Source organism: Callospermophilus lateralis, chromosome 3 (assembly GCF_048772815.1).
Source record: "Callospermophilus lateralis isolate mCalLat2 chromosome 3, mCalLat2.hap1, whole genome shotgun sequence".
NCBI lineage: Eukaryota > Metazoa > Chordata > Mammalia > Rodentia > Sciuridae > Callospermophilus > Callospermophilus lateralis.
Genome location: NC_135307.1, coordinates 172,632,175 through 172,638,174, shown reverse-complemented (window position 1 = coordinate 172,638,174; position 6,000 = coordinate 172,632,175).

The following is a 6,000-nucleotide window of genomic DNA, read 5'->3' as shown; positions in this document are numbered from 1 at the left end:
TATACCACATTTTCTTTATCCATTCATCTGTTGAAGGGCAGCTAGGTTAGTTCCATAGTTTAGCTATTGTGAATTGAACTTCTATAAACATTGATGCGGCTGAGTCACTGTAGTATGCTGATTTTAAGTCCTTTGGGTATAAACTGAGGAGTGGGATAGCTGGGTCCAAGGGTGGTTCCATTCCCAGTTTTCTGAGGCATCTCCATAGTGCTGTCCATAGTAGTTGCACCAATTTGCAGTCCCACCAGCCATGTAGCAGTGTACCTTTCCCCCACATCTTTGCCAGCATTTATTATTGCTTATATTCTTGATAATTGTCATTCTGACAGGAGTCAGATGAAATCACAGTGAGGTTTTTTTTTTTTTTTTTTTTTTTTTTGTACTGGGGCTTGAATTCAGGGCACTCGACCTCCCCAGCCCTATTTTGTATTTTATTTAGAGACAGGGTCTCACTGAGTTGCTTAGCACCTGGCTGTTGCTGAGGCTGGCTTTGAACTTGTCATCTTCCTGACTCAGCCTCTTGAGCCGCTGGGATTACAGGTGTGACCACTGCGCCCGGCTCAGTGTAGTTTTGATTTGCATTTCTCTAATTGCTAGAGATGTTGAACATTTTAAAAATATATTTGTTGATCAATTATATTTCTTCTTCTGTGACGTATCTGTTCAGTTCCTTAGCCCATTTACTGATTGGATTATTTGTTTTTTTGGTGTTGAGTTTTTGGAGTTCTTTATATATCCTGAAGACTAATGCTCTATCTGAGGTGCCTGTGGCAAAGATTCTCTCCCATTCTGTAGGCTCTCTCTTCGCATTCTTGATTGTTTCCTTTGCTGTGAAGAAGATTTTTAGTTTGACTCCATCCTATTTTTTTGATTCTTGATTTACTTCTTGTGCCTTAGGGGTCTTGTTAAGGAAGTCAGTTCCTAAACATGGTGGAGACTGAGGCCTACTTTTCTTCTGCTAGGCACAGGGTCTCTGTTCTAGTGTCTGAATTCTTGATCCACTTTGAGTTGAGTTTTGTGCAGGGTGAGAGATAGAATTCTAATTTTATTTTGCTGTATATGGATTTCCAGTTTTCCCAGCACCATTTATTGAAGAGACTATCTTTTTCTCCAATGTATGTTTTTGGCACCTTTGTCTAGTATGAGATAACTGTATTTATGTGGGTTTGTCTCTGTGCCTTCTATTCTGTACCTTTGGTCTACATGTCTGTTTTGGTGCCAATACCATGACATTTTTGTTACTATAGCTCTGTAGTGTAGTTAGGGTCTGGGATTGTGATGCCTCCTGCTTCACTTTTCTTGCTAAGGATGGCTTTGGCTCTTCTGGGTCTCTTGTTTTTCCAAATGAATTTCATGAGTGCCTTTTCTATTTCTATGAAGAATGTCATTGGGATTTTAATAGGGGTTGCATTAAATCTGTGTAGTGCTTTTGGTAATAGGGCTATTTGGGCAATGTTGATTCTGCTATCCAGGAGCAGGGGGGATTCAGATCCATTGCTCTTGGCCTCGCTTGCAGCTGCAGAAAGGGAGGCCCCCTGGGGTAAAGTGACTTGCCCAGGGTCAAGCAGCCAGCTGGGAAACCAGCTAGGGAGGCACCCAGATTGGCACAGCCAGTACATTCTGTCACCCCACTGTTGGGGGGACCAAGGAACCCAGGGGGCCTGGGCTCTAGACAGGTTAAGACCGTCCCTGCGTCTGGGTGTCTGGTGATGTCTCAGCACAGTTTCACGGCCCAGGGGCTGGAGATGGACCAGCTGGCCATGGCAGGGTGTGGGGACTGGCCTCCAGGGCTGGGCCTCTGCCCTCTGGCAGGCAGCTGGGCACCCTGCAGGCGGTTCTGGTGGTTCCCTCCCCAAGCTCAAGGACATGTCTCCAAGACGCTGAAAATTGCTCCATTCTGGTCTTTAAAGGTCTTTAAAGACCGGTTTCCAGGAGGTCTCCAAAGCCTGCCTTTCTTTTCTTTTTCTTTTTGATTTAGTCATATATTTCCTTGGCTTAAAATGCAAAAGGCACGAGGAGACAAGTCAGTCTCCTTTCCACCCCCTGCCCCCCAGCCCTCCCTGCACCCTGTCCCCAGAGCCGCCGCCAGGTCACTGGTTTCCGGGGTGTCCTCTCACACGCAGGCTTGGCACACAGGCCAGTCCCACAGACATGTGCCCATCTTCCCCACCCTCTGGGGCAGCTTCCTGAGCCCTGGGGCCTCCTCTCGGGGCCTCCTTCTGGGGCATCCTTTTGGGCGCCTCTCCCCAGGAGCTTCACAGCTGCAGGGCGCCCCCTGGAGGGCAAGGAGGCAGCTGCTCCAGACGGGAGGGTGCTTCGTGATCACACAGGCGCAGCGGGGCACCCAGGAGCCCAGGACTGCACGGGGACTGGGTGACTGGAGGACGAATCCGTAGAGGTGGCTGCTGGGTCTGGTCAAGGTCACGCTCTTTGTGACTTTTTTTTTTTTTTTTTTTTGGTACCAGGGATTGAACCCAGGGGTACTTCACCACGGAGCCGCGTCCCCAGCCCTTTTTATGTTTTATTTAGAGACGGGGTCTCTCTGAGTTGCTGGGGCTGGCCTTGAACTCACGATCCTTACAGCTATTTTGGCAGCAGTTGCCCTCTTGCCTTCTGCAGGGCCGGCCCGGTCACTTCCCCAGGAAGGCAGGAGAGCGGCTGGCCCACAGCCCAGCAGGGCCCTGTGTTGGGGCTCTTTACTAATCAGATAGGTGACAGGTGGCGGCTCTGTGTGGTCCTCTTGTCACTTAATTCTGGTAGGACAGAGCATCTCTTCTGAGGCCCCTAGGTGTTTGGATTCCTCTTCTGGACGCAGAGGTACCCAGCTGTCAGCAGGAGGGACAGCAGACCTGCCACAGGAGTCCCTCTCCCTGAGCCGCGTGGGACTCGCCCCTCTGGGCACCTGTGTGTGAAGTGGCTCCAGTGCAGGGTTTTGGTTCCTAATTCACTACTCACTCTCCAAGCCTTGGATCCCCTGTTTATTTAAATTAAAAAAAAAAGAGCAAATAATAACAGAACTCACTTCAGAGGGCTCTGGGGAGGAAGGATTTGAGCGTTTCATGCTGAGTGTCTGGCACAGTTCCCTGCTCAGACTGTGTGCTTAGGAAAATCTTGTTGAATGAATAAATGCACGATGTGTGATTTAAAAAACTTTTATTGAGCACATATTATCTAAAACCTTCCTCATGCATTAACCTATGTAAACCCCACAGCGACACCAAGGATGGAACTCTTTTTCCTCCCTCTTACAGATTAGGAAGCTGAGGCTCAGGGAGACGTGTAGGATCTTGTGCATAGGTTCATAGCTGGTCAGGATGAACATGGCACCCGTGGGCCTGCTGTCTGCTCCCTCACATCTCACTTTTGTCCCCTCACCCTAGGAGACAGGTGCCAGGATGGACCCCAGAGCAGCTGTGAAACCACCCTCCTGGCCTTACACAGAACAGTCTCCGCTGCACGATGCTCACAGGCTCTGAGGACCACTGGGTGCTCCGACTGGGCAAGGAGGGGTGGCGTGTCTCTGCTGTAACGAGGGGGGGGGCTGGAGCTGCCGGACCAGGGACCCACCACCCGGATGGCTCCTGAGGCCTGGCTGGGTCTGTCCCACCTCGTGGATGGCAGTTTGCCTGGGAAGACAGGGCTGTGGGTGAGGCTGGGAGGCGTGGGGGCTGTGGGTGAGGCTGGGAGGCGTGGAGGCTGTGTGGGGAGCAGCCCCCAGGGCCGCGTCCGTGGTCCATGACCAGCAGCCTCTGAGGTCTGGACGCTCCCCCTCCAGGGCTGCACACATGCAGCTCTTCAACATGGTCCCTCCCGCCCATCCCATCTGTGCCCTCATCCTTCAGACCTCGGGGCTCTCTGGCCCTGCGGGAGGAGCTCCCTGACCCCTGGGCTGGGGGTGAGTTTCTGTCCCTCCTCCTAGGTCCTGTCCTCTGAGAAAGGCCTTTCACATCTACACATGGGACACTGGGGACAAAGCTGGGATCCTTATCACCAGCACCCTGCACAGTCCCTGGCACACAGTGGGCACTTTATGCATATCTGATGAAGGGGCGAATAGCTGAGACGGACGGATGTGAATGACTCTAATGCGAGCCTCAGTTTCCTCTTCTGTGGGTTGTCCTGCAGGGTGGCTGTGCAGGTGGAGACAAGGGACCCAGAGATGTGGGGTACACAGGCAGAAGTCAGAATGGGGGTTACCATGATCGGTACTAAGGAGAAAGAAGCACGGGAAAGGAGACAGGTGCACAAGGCTGTTTGCAGTGTCCAGCACATAGTAGGTGCTCACTAAATAGAAGACATCCTCCTCCTCCTCCTCATCACTGTTATTATTATCAGAATGCACATTCCCAAATCAGAAGGATCACACAGGATGAAGGAAATTTTCTGTAGGTGAAAATGGAGAGGCGTGATGCTTCACATCACCCAGGGCTAATGTCTTGGCAGAAGTTCGTGTCATGGTGACTTTCCTGGGCTGCTGGGCACTCCTGGTCCTCCTCAGGTCTCTGTTCTGTGCAATGAGGTCCTGCACCTTGGAGTCTGACACTGTGTGCTGTTGTGAACACCATTCACCAGAAGTCACAACAACAGTTGCTGTTCAGCCTGAGCAGGGCAAGCTCCCCAGCCCTCCAGGACAGCAACTTGTCCCACTTGACAAAGTCACAGTGCCCGGGGCTGCCCTGTTCTTGATGGAGCAGCGCCCTCTAGTGGCAAGATGTGGCTGTGGGAACAACAGGCAGCGCCCGGGTGAAGGGTCAGCCTGGGATGGGCCCCGCAAAGGCCCTGATGTGGCTCAGCTGGGATGGAGGGGAGGCCCGGAGGTAAGGCGGCAGAAATTCCTCAGCTCAGGCCAAGCTATTCTCTCCCACGGGAATAGCATCCAGAGGGGCCCTCGGTCGCCACCGCCGCCTCCCTCCGGGCTTCACCCTGGCTGTCTCCATTTGGCCGGGTGACTCCGCCATTTCCCGGGCTTCTCTGTCTTCAGGTTCACCTGGCTGTAGAGGGTCTCCTTCCCAGGAAGGTGCCTGGATCCTCAGAAGCGGGAGCAGTTGGGATTTGAAAGGGTCAGGACCTGGCAGGAGGGACCCTCTGGGATCCAAAGGTGACAAGGTGACACGAGGCCTTGGGCCTTGAAGGGACCTCACCCTTTAGGTGAGAACGTTCCAATGCCCGGTCCACAGCCTTCAGCTGGGACAGAGGACCAGGCCTTTCCCCTGGGGGGGGGGGCGGGGAAACACGACTAGAAAACGGAAGGACTGGAACCTTCTACCCTTACCCTGGTCTCTTTAGAATTGTGGAGTTTGGACCCTCTGCACCCAGGGTCTGAGTATTAGCAGAAGATAGAATATACATCGCGGGACTCTGATGTTGGAGCCGCAGCCCTCAATCCAGGTCCCAGAGCTCCGCGGGGGAGGCTCTGGGAGGTGCCCTGCCCCCATACCTCCTGGAGAGCACTGGCTCCCAGGGCCACTCGGGAACTTGCTCACCACCAGTAGGTCAGGGGAGCGGCCCTGGAATCTGAAATTCTAAAAAATCTCCAGGAGAGGCTGTGAGGCCTCCCAGATGTGGACAGCAAATTTAATCCAGTCTTGTCTCCTCTTCGTTCATCCAATGGGGACACCAAGAGGAAATGACTTGTCTGGACCTCACAACTAGCTGGTGGCAGGCTGGGACTCACACCTGGGCTTCCACGTCACAGGTGGCCAGGGCGTCTGGTGCTTTGTGGGACTGTCCACTTCCTAGATCCCCTGGCCCAGCCTGACCCTCAGACAAGCCGTAAGGGGCACACATGGGTTCCTGGAGCCACTTCTGTGATTCAAGGGGCGGAGAGGTGCTGGGGACATGGTGTCGCCCTCTCTGGCCTCTGGATGAGCCCACTTTTTGACAAGGGCTGGGAGCGGCTGCAGGCCCCTCCTCTTTTTCAGCCCCCCTCCTCCAGCTAAACCCTCCCCTGTCCCCAGGCACCCTGACCCCTCTCACCAGAGCATTCCAGCGGAAACCACC